Genomic DNA, 15,631 nt, shown 5'->3' with positions numbered 1-15,631 from the left:
AGGCTGCAAGCCTCCTCCATAGGCAAGTAGGACACGTATTCAGGGCAGTAGGTGTGAGAGCATATTGATGAAAAGGCAAACGCACGTGCAGATACTGTTGCCAACCGTCGATCGTTTTAATTAGATAGGTTTGAGGATGGGTCCCATTGGTCAGATACTGAATAGGTACGGCCTGCCACTGAACTTAACACGTTGTGTGACTTTGCAGCTCCACTAAGTCTTCTTTTTGGCCCGTTGCAGTGATGTCTTTTTGGCAGGACAGACGGGACATATGCCCCGGGCCAGGCAGACTGTTCTTGGTACAGTCTAAATTCCAGTATAATTGATACCTCAAAGACAGTTGTTACTCAATTAGCTCGACCACTTTACTTTTTTGCCACAATTTCATTTATTCACATTACGTTTCTTCAATTTCACACATTGAGCTTTACATATAAGAACTTTAAGAACTTTACGTCAGTTTGTGAGTTTAAAGAATTGAATATCAATACATTCCATTATAGCATTATAGCAAAGGAAACAAAAAAAAAAACCTCTTTCGTTCCCTGAGCTCCAACATGGCAGTCGGTAAGAATAAACAGCTGACCAAAGAAGGCAAGAAAAGTGCCAAGAAGAAGATTGTTGCCCCCTTCTCTAAAAAGGACTGGTATGATGTGAAGGCTCCCACAATGTTTAATATTCGAAACATTGGGAAGACTATAGTCACCAGAACCCAGTGAACCAAAATTGCCTCGGACTGTCTCAAAGGTCGTGTTTTTGAGGTGAGTCTCGCTGACCTGCAGAATGATGATGTTGCCTTCCGGAAATTTAAGATGATTACAGAAGATGTTCAAGGAAAGAATCGCCTCACAAACTTCCATGGTATGGACCTCACACGAGACAAGATGTTCTCCATGGTCAAAAAATGTCAGACTATGATTGAGGCACATATCGATGTGAAGACTACCGATGGATACCTTCTGCGCCTCTTCTGTGTTGGTTTCACCAAGAAGCGCAATAATGAAATCCGTAAAACATTGTATGCCCAGCATCAGCAAGTCCGTCAGATCCGTAAGAAGATGATGAAAATCATGACTCGTGAGGTGCAGACAAATGACCTGAAAGAAGTGGTCAACAAATTGATCCCAGACAGTGCTGGTAAAGACATTGAAAAGGCTTGCCAGTCGATTTACCCACTTCATGAGGCGTCTATGTACACAAGGTAAAGATGCTGAAAAAGTCAAAGTTTAAATTGGGAAAACTGATGCAGCTGCAGGGTGAAGATGGCACCGCCGAAAAACCTGCTGGAGATGAAACTGGTGCAAAAGTGGAATGAGCTGATGGTCATGAACCCCCAGTGCAAGAATCTGTCTGAACACGCTGGTTGCCAGTAAAAAAATAAAATGAAATGTATATATATATAAAAAAACATCCATTATAGCAAAAAGTACAGTGGTCACCCCCATTGAGTAACAGCCGTCTCATCGCATAAGAAGTGGCTTCCTTTGAGGCATCAATTGTATATTTAATGACCCTTAATTCAAGATTGATCAGACAGGAAATAAATGACTTTCATTGAGAGTGTGATTAAAGTTTTTCCTGAATTCAATGTTATCTCTTGTCTTTTCCATACAGAGACGTAGACACGGTAGAGCCTGAGCCGTCAAGGCCCACCCAAAATCTGTAAATACCCACTCAGAAGTGCTGTGTGGGCATTTACAGATGTTAATGCCACTGCAGTGGGCCCAGCTACATTAGTTTCAGGCCCCACCTATTAGACAATCCTGGCTACACCTCTAGCCACAGCTGTTTAAAGTAGTAGCCACATATGTCATGTTAAACTCTCATCTCTCATACTTGCATAACGTTTGATGCTTGTCAGGAAGCAATGTAGACCTCGTCTTCTGGAAATGTTCAATTCTAGACATGAATATGCACTGCTCTGGTCTTGTGCATCCAGTCTTCTTTAATCCTTGGATGATGGTCTTATGCTCTAGTAAGAATTTGGAATGAGTTGCTAGATTTCTTGCACACTATGCATTCTGCTGTGATGGAGACCGAAAGGCCATCACCGTGCAGTATTTGGATGACCATTGGATATCCATAACTACTCACTGATATTCATATGTTGCAGACGATACCAGATAACGTTCAGGTTTGGAGCTGCCAAATGAGCAATCAGCCCTGAGGTCCTGCATCCCAGGGGTGGTATAATCTTCTGAAGTGCCTGGCAACCTTCTGAAAAAGAGACTGTGAAATTGCCAAGCACAATATTTGAAAAAAAACAGACAAACAGAGTGGAAGAGGAGGAGAGATATTACCTAACACTTGTCATGGGAATGGGGACACTAAATGTATAAAACAGGTAGCCTGGTTCAATGATAGATATGGCATTTTTTCTTTTCATTTTTATTGGTTTTATATGATTACACAATACAGATAACCTTTTTACCAAACATTTTTAGAAAACTTAAAACATAAAATCTCCATTACATTTTATATTTTTTAATTGACCATTTCAGTTTTAGTTTCCTTCCTTAATCTCCGAAAAAAGTTTTAAAAATATAATTTTACCAGTGCCACAGTCAATGGTATATGATTTCCTCCCAACAGTTCAGTCCACCATTCTTCCATCGTACAGGAGCCATATTTCAAAGTAAATTCAGTAAGTAAAGACAGTCTAATGCTGCTAATTTCTGTGCAGAATAATACAAGATGTTTCAGATTTTCATACAAGTCCTCTTTCTTGCACAGTCTACAGGTTGTTATATCTTTGTTGCCCTTTCTTCGGCTGATCATCTCCCTTGTTGGTAAGAAATTCAGCCTAAATCTCATAAACTTATCCCTGAAATACAAATTAGGGAACATCCTGAGATTTTTAGGAAGGTTGTTGAGTTTTTGCGTTTCTTGGTTTGACTTTCCGTACTAATTAAATTGTTGGCACTCTTTTTGGGTTTAACCTTGTCTGCGTTACACAACAGGGCATCTTCAGGTTCATCCAGTTGTCCTATGATTGTCTGGCGCAACAGTCGCCATTCTGTCAATGTTGAGTCCTCGCTGCCCACAAGCACTTTCCTTAGAGCTGCAAAATGTCCCGTTTTGGGATTGGCATTACCAACCCTAAACTAGCAACAAGACATTCCTATGCAAGCAGCAACAGGGTTGTGCCTGACATGCAGCCCAGGCCGCTTAAAGAGGACACAAACTTAAAAAAGACATTCCTTATCCGCTGACAAAGAATTTTCAATGGATAACAGAGGAACAGCTGCTGATAGGGCTGTCCAGAAATATGAAGCACTACCTACCTGGTCCAAATCCTACTCTGCGTTCTCATCCCCTTCTTGGATCACAAAAGCCCAAGCTCACTCAATGGGGCAACTGCGGTCCTTCTGCTCTTGGAACTGTGGGGCTGTGTGCTTAAATCTCCCCCTGCCATATGGGATTACAAGAGGCACATAACAATAGCATTTATGTTTGGAAGAAATATTATATAAAAGTGCACAGTAATCATGATAGGATGAGACGAGTCCAGGCTTGCTATACACGCCCAGCTGGACAAGCTATAACCAAAGATGAAGACATTGGCATTTTCTTCCCACCTTGTATTTTTAATAAGTAAAATTCACATATTTTCGCAACTGGAAGCTGTCTGTCCCGATTCCCTTAGCGCTACAGGGAAACACATTACATTCAGTTGCACAATATAATGGGACTGCTTACTACTTCAAAACATTAGAGAAATAAAGTCAGTTGTCTGTTCGGGCCCCACCTAAACTACGTAGTTAATAGTGAACACATTCAAGCCCCACTTCACCATGCCATATGGTAGCAAACAAGCATCTCTCCATAGCGAACGTCATTTAGTTGCACTTGCACCCAAAGGCATCTTCACGTTGGTAACAGAAGGGGTTGGGGAAGGTTAGCTACACTAGATCGCAAGGGTTTCCAGAATGCCTTCTCATAGGTGGGGCAGAGTAAGAGGGGAACGGAGTTCCAGAAACGAGCAACTAGCAATGAGTTTGTGCGTCCTTCTCGTCTAGGCGCCTACACCCGCGGGACAAACAGAAGAAGAAGGGAGGAGTGGGTCGCAGCAGAGTGCTTTGCGTTTGACATGTGTCTGAAGGCTGTCCATGGTAAAATATTGTGCCACTGTGATACAGGACTCAGTGGACAACACACATCATATTCATCTGCACCTGTTTGAGGACTGCAAGACAGAACAGTTGGTGAAGCACTGGGGAAATACCATCTTTTAAAAAACATGTATTTATTAATAGCTGCCTTAATATAAATCGTTCACCATTCTCTCGAATGTATTATGCATTCATGTTCGTTATAAACAACTTCACTTCGAGTTTGTACAACTAATAAACGTATACTTTTTACCCATCATTTCATTAAAAGCATGTTCTAAAACACAACTCGTAATAGTCTACAGAGTTCCTTTAAGTGCTTAATTGTTTGATTCTGCTTTTCTGCTTAATTTAAATAGTTGTTCCAAAAGGTTAGTCAGTGTTATAAACAATGTCACCCTTTCTCCCTACATAGAAATCCTTCATCACACTTACAATTAGACCAAGCTTAGTTCTTCAAAAACATTATCTAAGTAGTTTGTTCCATTGTTTGTCAGTCCAGTGCAAGATAACGGAAGATGTTTCAATGTTTCTCTGTTATCAAGTTCAGTGCAAAATCTGCATGCCATGTCGTCCCCCCGCCCCCCATGTGTCTACTTGAGGCTAGGAGTGCTTTAGTTGGGTACAAGTTCAGGCGGAAACATAAGGATTGCAATATACGAAAGCTGCATAGCAATGCTGGCAGGTACTTGGTGAGGACATTGTACGGATTCCTGGTATAGTTTGAATTTCAGCTTTTGTTCATAGGTTTCTATACAGTCTTTGCACCATCATTTTATGTTTACGACCACAGGATTTGTTAGCAAAATCTCACAACATGCAGACCTCCATTCTGCTAGGGTCTGCTCCCTATGTTCAGTCAGCGATCCCTATATCAACTGAAATCATCGTATAGATTCAATACACTTGCTGTATAAGGAGAGAGATGTCTATTCTGCCGTAGCATACAATGAAATAAGTCCCAATTCGTGCCTCAATACCTGTATCGGAGTTCCCTTAGGACATTGGAGGACTTTTTTCCAAAAGATACCCTCCAGGGCAGGCCGCATATTGAATCACGTGACAAGGAAAGCCTCTGCCCCATATGCTAGTATGGATGCTACTTTCACTCCGTAGAATGACACTTCCGTGATTAATGAGTATTTACCAATGTTGTTCAACTGGGTGGTCCCCTGAGACACCAAGTGTTTTCCCTTGGCTCTCAGTTCCTTTTCCCTGGGGGTGTCCTTCCAACTGGTGTTCGCTAGCATACCTAGGTATACAAATGTATCCACATTTTCAAGAGGCTCATAGATTAAGCAGCAATTCATAGTTTGCAGACTGCACTATCAAGACCATTCATTCACTCACAGTTAACATCAGCCCATTAGTTACGACATTCCATTGTAGGGCGTCCAGTTGGTTCTGCAGGTTGCTTGCTGTCTAGTCCCAAAGGACCAGATCATCTGCACGCAAGAGATGTCCCAAAGCCCTTCCATCTATCCTAGCGTGGTAACGTCTAGTCTTGTTCAAACTGTCCTCAAGTCCAAGATGAAGAGGGTGAATGGATTCAGGACCAGAGGACAACCTTGTTTGAGCCCCTTCCCCATTTTGATTTTTATAGACAGGTGGCCTCTCACATCTAGTCTCTCCCTCAGTGAGGTGACAGAATATAAAGCTTTAATTGCTAGAAGTTAGTTGTTTGGGGCAGCCCAAGCACTTTCATTTCCCCCACAGGAGGGATCTGTCAATCGAGTCAAAGGCTTGGCCTAACTCAATAAATGAGAGGTATAGGTTTGAGTTATTCCTGATGACATAGGCCTTCAGAATGTTCACTAAGAACATGTTCAGAATTGCACCTACTCCCTTGATGAATCCCGCTTGATAGGTGTCATAGTGTCTGGTTCTTAATGCCCACCTTGATAAGTCCTCCGGTTCCACTGAGGTGAACATCTTACCCACCACGTGTACGGGGGCAATAGGTTGATAGTTTATGATCCGCCCTATTGCCTTTTTTGAAGATGGGGATAATTATTGCTGATTTCCATGATTGCGACACCCTATTATATTTCCTGATCTGCCCAAATAAGACCATGAGAAATTCAGCCCACAGTTCAGGATCCTCCTTCAGAATTGCATTGGTTAACCCGTCTGGGCAGGGAGCTTGTGATTTACTAGCTTTTTTTATTAACCTCACAATTTCTTCTTTGTCACAATCAATTGTCCATTCACCTTCCTTCATTTCTGCGTCCTCCACATCGTATTTGCCTGATGTCTTGAAAAGGCTAGTGAAATAGGCTACCCAATTTTATTCTGCCGCTGCATTTAATTGTAAAGCCTGCTAGGGGGTGCCTATTGAGTGTATTAATTGCCATATTTTGCGTGTTCCTTTTTTGCACATTTTGCCAGCATGTTTTCTGTGTCACACTGGAACTTTTTGCATTTGTGTGTTCGGTCCCAGTTTTTCTAAATGGGCTTTCATGTTTTTAGACGAGTGGACTAGTCGTGGCTTCATCAGCTTTTATTCTCTTCAGGTCAGTTCTGAGGCATCTTTTTGCCTCGAGTAAGTCTTTGTCATAGCTGTGCTTATGGCCATAAGTGAGTTTACTGCCTCTGTTGTTTGTTTCTACAAACTACATTAAAAACGGTGAGTAATTTACGATTTCCTGTGAATCTGTCAGTGTAGACATTCTTGTATGTTCGACAGATTTCTCCCTTAACAACATTATTTTTCGAAGGGTTCATTCTTAGGCAATTCCTGGCCAAAGAACAGTCAACCTTTAGAGGGTACATATCAAGATTCAAGCAACTGCAGACCATTTGGTTTTTAATATATTATGGCCACTTGTAAAGGATGGAATTACTTTAAATTCTGGCACAATTGGTAATAAATATCCAGACACGAAGATGTAATCCAATATTCCCAACTGGTAACCTCTCTTCCAGGTGATTCGTCCCGAAATATTACCTCTCACTCACCATCTAGAAGGTGTAAATTCCTGTCTTGAGTTCCTTTAACCACAAGACACCCCTTTTTCCTGCAGGATTGGATCCGAAAGTGTGATATTTTCATAGCTGATTTTTGGCGTTCAGACACGTCATGTTAAATTCACCACATATGACAACAGAGGGGTCAAACAAAGCTTCGTAGGAATTGTATATTGTGGTCATAATGAATCCAGGCAGTCACTGATCCCTGCTGAGTACCAGTAAAGACTGCAGATCACAAGCCACCCAATGCCTGACTGCTCACTTTTACTCCACCAAGTTTGGTAGTGGGTTGCCACTACTTAAAAGCCCAACCCACTCCACAGGGCTATCAGCAGACCTGACGTTGGTCTTCCCTTTTGACTTTTAGTTGCCATCTTTAAATGAATCGTGTATCCATCAAGAATCGTGGTGGTGCGTAGCCATGTTTCTTGGAAGCCTAGTATGTTGTAACTCTCAAAGCAAAGTTCTCCTCTTCCGAACATATGTTTGAGTACCCTGTTGTTGCAGAATCCCATTGACAGTTCCAATGCTTCAATTTGAGCTGAATGTTAATCCTTCCTTTTGTGCAACACCAATGCCCCAGCCAGCCATGACCATGATTGATTTTGCTCCACTTTCATCCTACTGTCTTTTTGTATCACCACCTTCCTATTTAGGTAATCTTTCCCTCCCAATATTATTGCAAAAGATGGTCTGCATTAGGAAGAGGGACTTTCTTTGTGTTGCTGTTCAACAATTCTACAAATCCCAAAAGGTTCAGTCAAATTCTCTTTAAACTTTGTTGTTGATACACTATACTATTTGTTGTTGTCTCCTCTGGATCTGTCGGCCCAACTGACTCCACTCTTTGTTTCAGGAGTTGCGTCTGTTAAGTTGAATCCCAATGGTAGCATGCTTGAAGCCTCTTCCAAGATGGTTTGTTTGACTAAGTTGGACAACAGATGGATCACTACCTGGTCTAGATGAGAATAATTTTGAAATTCTAATGTTTCAATGTCATTGGAGGATATTGATTTCAGTTTTAAAAATCTGATCACGTTCCCTCGGTTCACTGACAGGCAGTCATGCAAATGCAATATTCTTTCCAACCTAATGGATTTTGTATGAGCGGGTTTGTGGTCTTGGGAGTGCCACTGTCGCTACTTTGGTGGGTCCATCACACACCCACTTTTCTATTGATCAGTCTCTTTGACTCTCTGTTTCATGATCAACATCATCCTCTTTTTCTTCAGCATTTGAATGTTGAAGATGCTTGGAGCAGGCATCGTCGCTGAAATGTTGTCTCCATTCCAGCACCAGCAGCACCACGCCCCCTCCCGCAAGGAGTCATCAGAGTTACCATTTGGATTTTTTCTCGTCTTCGGAAAGGTCACATTCCCACATCTATTGTCTATGTGGACATGTTCATCAAATCCTCATTAACTTCTTCCTGAATTATTAACCTTTCAGCCAGTTAGCATTGCTGAGTGGTTTCATCCAGGTTATTGCCTGGTCTAAATTTGGTTTTAATGCCCTGTAGTTCTCTGGCAGTATAATCTTTGTGGGTTATTTCTTCATTCAGACTCATGGATATATGCAAGTTCCTTAGGAACTTTCTTGAGACTTTAGATTATATTCTTTTACCTTGAGCCTAGTTTTTCGATATTTCGTTTTGCAGTTGTTGCATCACTCCTTATTCCCTCGTTTTATTTCTTGACAATATTGACTATTCATTGGCAGTGCTCTGGCTGCTGTTGATCTATTCAAGTTTTCCTGTTCCTTTCCAGACAGAGTGTCATTACTTTGTGGGGCTTCCACTACACTGTTAGTGCGTCATCAGGAAGATCAGATGTCGTCACAACCTCTGCCATCCTATTTTCTTCTAGTTCGTTGCCTTCCTTGCCTCCCTGATATACAGTTTCAATGACCTCTTCAGTTTTCACATCCTCAGTTTCCACGCACACTCTGGTCTTTCATAGTACCAGCACTGTTACTGGTTGTACATCAGAGCACAATCTAAGTTTCGTTTTTCATTGCGCTCATTAATTAGAGGGCCTAGAATGTGGTGTTACATGATCAGGGTTTGCTCTGTGCTCTTTTCCAAACTCTCCTGTACTGCAGTAACAAAACCCTCAATGAAGATCATTTGTGAGTCTAACATATCTATTAATGTTAATTGATCTTTTAAATTCTCGTTTATCGATTTATATAATTTTAAGAAGAGTGCTGCAATGTGTGATGCTAAGTGCTGACATGGTGTCGACATTAAAATCTCCATTTAAAAGGCTGTTCGGCCTGGGATCTTGAACTTTCCCTTGCTGTTTAATTCCCATCGGTCTTTTGCAGAGTCCCGAACAGACATTTCTCATGAGGCTGAACTGGCAGAGCCATCAGACACTTTCCTCCTTCTCTTATCTCTGGGGTACATGAAACCGACTCTACTATTGTCCCTAGATTTCATGGTGATTTGGCCGTTTAAGTCATTGAACGTGTGTGCCCTTAGTTCAATAGATTTGTTTAAGAAAGATTGTCAGTGGTTCAAGGTCAGTGGGTCCTCACTACCCTCTTCTGCAACTTGTCACTGCTTCCAAAAACCATTGGAGGCTCTGTCCCGTGGTTCCATAGGATCTATTTGCCTGATGTATTCGTTAGAAGGGGTGGAGGTTCTTTCTTTGTCTGCTATCAGTTTATTTTTTAAACACTTTAGTTTTTGGCACAGTTAGAAAAAACATGGTACAAAACCAGAGAAATAATATTGTTGACAAGAAGATTGGAGCAGGTGGCTCTTACATTAGGGCAGCATCACTTTCAATTTGGAAGTACAAGGTTACATCATTGGTGGAATGAATCTGTCTGTGTCGTGGGGGGACTGGACCCTTCAAGAATATGGATTATATGAGTCATGAGACAGCATGTGTGTCCAGTGTTGGATTTGTACGCAGGAGGTATGACTTAAATGGAGTCCATATGCTAATGGGGGGGACTGGGATGATTGCATATGTGACCATTGGTCTTCCATGTCATTTGCCCACACCATGTCCTTTAGCCAGTGGTCCTTGTTGGGGGAATGTGGACTGGTCCATTGCATTAGGACACATTGTTTGGACAAAAGGAGACATATCCGTACACATTTACATACATTAGTCAATGAGGGGTAGGTGATGTGGAACAGGCACAGTAGAAGTAGAGGGTCAACAGATTTACAGATCATTTCAGACAGTATTGCATATACATAATTCCAGAATGATTTAGGTAGGGGACAATTTCATATCATATGGACATACCTGGCATTGACAAACAGACAGCGTGGGCATTCTCCGGTACCCTCCTTGGAGAACAGATGAAGTCGATCAGGAGTATAGTAGAACTGGTACAACACCTTCATATGATACTTTGTTCATTTGTGCACACATGTCAGACCAGAGGTCATCACTCAGTTCTAATTGGAGGTCTGCTGAACTTTTGGCGTGGGCATTATTATGTGGTACGACAGAATGAGCCTGGATCTGGTGGTATAACGATGGCACATGTCTACAATTGTCCCCTGGAGTCATCACATATCACAGTAAGGAGTTTCTTTAGGTTATGACTGGGAAGTAGTCTCACAGCTTCTTACAAGCCTTATGTAGACCTGCATAGTGTAACCACTGCAAGGACATGCCACAATCTAGCCTAGGAACATCAAAGGCCTGGATGAAGTTACTCCCCAAGAACAGCAACCCCAATGTGTTCAATTACTGTTGTTTCCAACCCCTGGTGCAGCGGGTGGTCCACTTGTGGCAAGGAGGGAACGCAGTTCCAAAGGGGGAAGCTCTCGTGGAATGGAGCTGTAACACCTATCTCTTTTCAAATTTGACGCCAGGCCTCTGCCATGACACAAGCCGGGTCAAAGCTGCAATTGTCTGGGAGTATCCATGACCGGAGATCACTGTCCCGGGCCGAGAGGCTCTCGAGCTGTACGTGAGGTGGAAGAGGGCCGTCCATGAGCCAAAAAACCATGAACGGTGCCTGTGCAGCCAGCCAATATAACCTGAAATTAGGTGCAGCAAAGTCAGTGTTTCCAATTTCAGCCACACTACGCCGGAGTACCATACAAAGTGGCAGATTTCACTATTCAATTCTTAGAAAAGCACCCTCCCAGGCCACAGTGGGACATTTAAAAACAAATAGAGGAGTTTATGGAGTATTGACATTTTCAGAAGCGCTATTCTGCCGGCGGTTGTGATGGGTAGGTGGGTTCAGTGTGCACGTTTATTTTGCAGTTGCATCATATACAATGTGTAGGCGTGATTGTGTAAAGAAGAGCAGGTACATGCAACTGTCACCCCCAAATATTGAAGATCCTGAGTTGGGTGTGTGGCATCAGTGAGGGGGAAGAGCTCTGATTGGGTGCAGTTTACTCGTAGGCCTGAAATCTCCCCACAGCTTGTCAAGTCTTGCATGATGGGCATTAAGTGCTTCTGAGGGTCGCAAATGTACAGCAGGGCATCATCCGCAAAAAGGGCGATTATGTGTGGGTTTGTCACCATTCTGATGCCCCGGTGTCTATGTCTGTGGTGAATCCTGCCTACTAGAGATTCCATGACAATAGCAAATATCAGGGGGGACAAGTGGCACCCCTGACGAGTGTCTCTGCCTATCCCAAACTGTGGAGAAAGCAGTCCATTAGTATTTACCCTGGCCACCCGTGATGCATAGAGAAGGGAGAGAGTTTCCAGAAATCCATGGCCAAATCCGCATCCAGACAGTACAGCGCACATGAACTGACAATGCTCAGAGTCAAATGCCCTTTGGATATCCAGGGCAGCAGCCACAGCTTGGGCCCCTGAATATATTTTTGTTAGAATGTTAAATAGGCATCTTAGGTAGGTTTAGTACCGTGGGCCTACCCAGGAAAAATCCTGATTGATCCGGATGTATGTTATGTGGCATGATTGGCATTAGGCGGGTAGCAAGGATTTTGGCAAACTCTTTCACGTCAGTATTAATTAGGGAGAGGGGGCAGCACGATCTGCAATGGTCTGCAGGTTTCTATGGTTTCAATAGGACCATGATGACTTCCTCCCGCATTGTGGCTGGGAGTTATCAGGTCTTAAGCGATTCCTGCCATACCTGTAAAAGGTGGGGGGCTAGGTTCTCCTTGTACCGTTTATATAGTGCAGCCATGAGGCCGGCGGAGCCTGGTACTTTCCCAGTGAGTAATTGGTCAATAGCTTGAGTGATGTCAGCGAGGGAAACCAGGGGGTCCAGTTGATCCATTGTCTCTTGGGAAAGTCGACTAAGCAGAAGAGTGTTGAGAAACAAGTCTATCTTCTCCACAGTGCATGTGTTCCTATTCGTATATAGGCCAATAATTTGCCTGTCTATCTCCCTCACCAAGATGTCTAGCCGCCGTTGGGGTGTAAAAGTACTCACGCTCAGCGCTTACTCTAAAGGAGTCAATGACCTCTTTAATTTGTGGTAGCGTGGCTGAAGGGGGTCAGCAGATAGCCACGTTTCAGTACTCTTAGTTTATCTTCACACTGCCATATACTGCATCGGATAATCCCACTAATCCCAGGGAACAATGCTACTCAACTGATATAGATTTGAAAAGTTTCCAGGTGAAGACACAGAACCCAAATTTTCCTCAAAAAATTATCGTACGTGTTTATCTATAGTAGATGCAAACACAGTATCCTGCTGATCTAGTGATGTAAATCTCCAGATATTCTGTGGTCTTGACAGTGACAGTGGTGTTAGGGAGATGACAACTGGGGCGTGAGCTGAGTAGGTGCGAGGCAGCATATATGTTTCTACAACACCCCCGAAGAGCGTCTCCGAAATGAGCCACAAGTCGATGCGGGAGGAGGAGTCATGGATAGATAAGAAAAAGGAGATTGACAGTTCCTCTAGATGTAATGTCCTCCAAGCATCTACATGTTTCGGTGATTGCATGCCCTCCTTAATAGTGGTAGCTGCATGTTCAAGAGCCCTCTAAGCGTTGGTGGATCTGTCCAAGCATGGCTCTAGGATGGTGTTAAGCTCTCCGCCCATAGCACAGAACCAAGTGGATCCTGTTCAAGTTCTCCAATTACCTCTTTGTAAAATTGGGGGTCATCGACATTGGGGCAGTATACATTCATTAGGGCCAGCTCCCTCCCCGGAAGTCAACCGTATAGGATATAGCTACCTAGAGTGTCTGCTTTTGCGTATTTACACTGAAATGGAAGGGACTTATGCACCAGGATCATGACACCTCTAGATTGCAAAGAGTATGTTGTGTAAAAGTGGTCCCTCCAGTTTTTAGTAAACCCCTCCGATGTTGTAGAGATGGCATGAGTCTCCTGCAGGAAAAAGATTTTGGCCTTGTGTCTGTCCAAATAAAGCTGTATTGTACAATGCTTAATTGGGTTGCCTAGGCCACCTACATTCCAAATAAGGAGAGTTAAATCCCTGATCTCGGTGCGTATCATGTATTAGAATTGCCCACAGTGATTTGTACCAACCTGCATATCGCTTCTGAGTTCTGCTTAGTGCCCATATCCTACCAGACCATGTGTATGGTGTGTACCAGGTGCTTTTGTCATTTATAAAACAACCCAAATTCCCCACCCAGCCCTCCATTTGCGTGTGATGGTGCCCGCAACTAACACCCATAATATAAATGCAACATTGCATTGGGAGGCTGATGCACAGGCTCACCTGGGCCCTCTCCGGACTTAGGTGTGGTAGAAAAAAGGATATGTACCAGCAAGCTATTGTGCAATACATTTCACATTGGTGGTGTGGTCCCAGCCCGCCACATTGTAGTAAATTAGAAGGAGGGCATATAAGTGGTTATGATGGTGGCGTAGTATTAGTACAGGGTGTCAAGTTTGGCTATCGAGAAGGATCTTGCGAGAGTGCCAGGCCTAATGTGGATAGTCACCATGGACAGGTACAGTAGTTGAGTTACACAGTCCGGGTCAAAGGTGTCGGCAAGGATTCATCCAAAGATTTTATAGCTTTGTCTGGTATAGTGAAGGTTTTGTTGTTCCATTCGACCCACAATTTAGCAGGGTACAGCATAGCGTATTTTATGCTGTTCTCACGTAGACTATTCTTCACCACAAGAAAGGATACCTCTCCTGCTGAATGGCCACCAAGAAATCCAGGTATATGTGTATCCTGGTGGAACCCAGTATAAGGTTGCCTTGCTCCCATGCCACCCGAAGAATTGCATTCCGGTCATTGTATTTGATTATGCGGGCGATGATAGGCCGCAGGGGGGCGCCAGGTTTTGATTTAAGAGCTGGGGATCTGTGGGCCCACTCAACAGCAAATTGTGGTGACAATGCAGGGTTCCACAGAAGTGGCAGTAGGGTGAATTCTTTCTATTGTTCGAGGGAGGGTTGGGAATTGCACTATAGGACCCCAATAATGCAGACATTGTTGCAGTGAAAATGAGATTCTAGATTGACATTATTTTTCTTCACTTGTAGTACCCACCTGGAGAGTGTAGCTAGTTCAGCCCTCATGGATGACATGTCATCTTCCACCATGGCCACCCTTGTTATGGCTTACAACAGGCGTAGATCAATTTTGTCAATGCATGTTTTGATAGAGTCAATGGTGCTGGTCATATCGTCTAGCTTACTATGGACCTTAACAAATCCTTCCTGCATGCTTGCCATCATGCACTGGGTCTCTGTAAGTTCCATCATGACAGGCTCCATATATGCAATTACAGATGCTCCGTCTGAGGTGGAGGGTTTAGGTGCTGACTTGCTATAGTGGCTCATTGATTGTTGGTTTTTGGACCCACTTTGGTCATCCTGTGTGGTAGAGCAGATTTTGAACAGAAGTGGAGGGTGGTAAACAGCAGTTGGAGATCCTCTACTATGCAATTTGCACCACGCAATACAATATGGCTGCCGGGTGGGGGCCGAACGAGTCACCGGATAGTAGGTGAGAGGGCCAGAATGGGAGGAAACCAGGGAATCTCAGGTGTGTTTACAGCCTGTGCAGGGTAGCTTCAGTGTGGGTACTGGGGCCTTTCAGGATACCTGAAACGGATGCAGGGAGCAGAACACATGGAAGGGAGTGATTAGAGGAAAGTCATGACCACTAGAGGCGCAGTACAGCCACCCACCTTCTCACCACTGCTGAAGGGGCCCCAACGAGGTAGGTCAGCTCGTGCACTCCAGGCAATCTTGGTTGCGTTTACGGCTTGTGCAGGGCAGGCTGTCCCAGCCAGCCCTTAAGCACCAACGGACAGAAGATGAGGTGATTTCTGCTGGTATCTGGAACTCTTATAGTGTTTGATTGATAGTGTGCCATGGATTTAAGTTGTAATTGAAGTAGGGACATGGAGAGATAAGGTAGCTTTCATTTGGGCACCAGGGCCTTTCAGATTAGGATACCTGAAATGCAGGCAGCAGATCACGTGGAAGGGAGTAACATCAGGAAGGTTTTAACACGCCAGAGCAGCGGTGCGGCCACCCACCATCTTGCCTCAGCTAAAGTGGCCCAAAGAGATGTATGTGTCAGCTCCAGCTCTCGAAGTAGCATTGTATGTATGAAAGGAGTAATGCAGGCTGAGGCACCCC

The 15,631-nt window shown here is 43.6% G+C and overlaps 1 protein-coding gene and 1 pseudogene across 4 annotated transcripts in view; both read left to right on the top strand.

Annotated features, from left to right (window-relative positions):
• FSTL5 (follistatin like 5) overlaps positions 1-15,631 on the top strand; it is a 3,721,575-nt gene that overhangs the window by 1,018,292 nt on the left and 2,687,652 nt on the right. The gene's annotated exons all lie outside the window — the stretch shown is intronic.
• LOC138515561 (small ribosomal subunit protein eS1 pseudogene) lies at positions 539-1,360 on the top strand (annotated as a pseudogene).

The sequence above is a fragment of the Ambystoma mexicanum genome, chromosome 6q, assembly GCF_040938575.1.
Source record: "Ambystoma mexicanum isolate Mex_15411 chromosome 6q, UKY_AmexF1_1, whole genome shotgun sequence".
Lineage (NCBI taxonomy): Eukaryota > Metazoa > Chordata > Amphibia > Caudata > Ambystomatidae > Ambystoma > Ambystoma mexicanum.
Note: the sequence above shows the minus strand (reverse complement) of the source record. Positions and strands in the feature narration are given on the sequence as shown.